Source organism: Crocodylus porosus, unplaced genomic scaffold (genome assembly GCF_001723895.1).
Source record: "Crocodylus porosus isolate Cpor-Errol unplaced genomic scaffold, CroPor_comp1, whole genome shotgun sequence".
NCBI lineage: Eukaryota > Metazoa > Chordata > Crocodylia > Crocodylidae > Crocodylus > Crocodylus porosus.
In genome coordinates, this window is record NW_017728886.1 from 72491926 (window position 1) to 72493461 (window position 1536).

General features: G+C 40.6%; 1 protein-coding gene across 3 annotated transcripts in view; it reads right to left on the reverse strand.

Annotated features, from left to right (window-relative positions):
- The window catches only part of GADL1 (glutamate decarboxylase like 1), a 127331-nt gene that overhangs the window by 73581 nt on the left and 52214 nt on the right, over positions 1-1536 (reverse strand). The gene's annotated exons all lie outside the window — the stretch shown is intronic.

The window sequence follows — 1536 nt, forward strand, 5'->3', positions numbered from 1 at the left end:
TTTTTTTTTTAATGTAATGCCAAGAAGTCAAATGAACCTTCCATTTTTACTCAGACTTTCCCTGTAATACTATTTTGTTCAATAAAGATAAGATAGCATTATAAACTAAGTCATATCAATGTAAGTCTGCAATATCTCCACTGACTTCAGTTTTAGAGAACATGGCGGATGGCTTTGGAAGGTCACCGGCTCACACTAGCAAGAATTTGTCCCCTCTGTGGCTGTTTCTGTATGAAATGCTACTGTGCAGTTGTTACTGCATGTTTATTTAGTACTTGTAAGTTCTAAATAAATGCACAGTAACCAGAGATACTGTGCAGTAGCACGAGCAAATGTCTTTTAAGTGATGCTACTGCACAGTAGCCTAATAATGCTGCATGGTAGCAAATTAACATTGTCCATGCTGTGATGTGTTACTGCGCAGTATTATTTGGCTAGTGTGTAGTCAACATCTCCTGTAGACATGCCCTGTATATACCATTTTAATCTGTTCAAAATCATTCTGTTTTCCTAGTATTTAATATATTTTTCAAAAGTCCCAAAAATCAGCACCCACTTGATAGTCACTGTACTGAACAATGTGAAAATTGACACTTAACAGGGACAATTGTGTTTTGAAAGAAACATATATCTTTTCTGCTTTCAAATACTCTTTGCTTAAATGGAGCTCATTTTTCTCAGAACTAACTTTGATTTCACAAAGGTATGACTCCTGAAGATTATTCCTGGATTGCAAGTTCCCGTGCTTATTCTTTCTTTTATATAGCATTGTCTGAAAACTATTTTTAAGGCTGCCTAAGTGAGAGTAGGCTGCCTAAGTGAGAGTAGGTCATATAACAAGTAATTTTTTACTACTTTACTGAAATTATGAGGAGTTCTCACTTCACTTCACTTCACTGAGCTTGGATATATATGAGGGCTGGTGTGTCTATAAAAAAAATTAATAAGTTTTCATCCCTACCCTTTACCCCAATGCAAAAATCACAGTTTGCATCACAGTTGATCACAGTTTGCAATTCCCTTCCCTCCATCCCACAAAAGTCACATCTTAACACCAGAACCAAACTAGCCTCAGATGGAACACATCTTAAAGAATTTTTCTTATGGACCCCATGCCCTCTCATTCATAGTTTCATAGTTGGTAGGGTCGGAAGGGACCTGAGCAGATCATCAAGTCCAACTCCCTGCCATGGGCAGGAAAGAGTGCTGGGGTCAAATGACCTCAGCAAGGTGATTATCTGCCCTCCTTTTGAAGACCCCCAGGGTAGGAACAAGCACCACTTCCCTTGGAAGTTGGGTCTAGATCCTAGCTGCCCTGACAGTGAAGTAGTGCTTCCTGATGTCCAGCCTGAATCTACACTCAGTCAACTTATGGTCGTTATTCCTAGTTACTCCTGGTAGTGCTCAGGGGAACAGGGTGTCTCCCATTTCCCAGTGGTCCCCCTTGGCAAGTTTATAGATGTCCACCAGATCCCCCCTCAGCCTTCTCTTGTGGAGGTTGAACAGGTTCAGGTCCCATAGCCTCTCCTCGTAGGG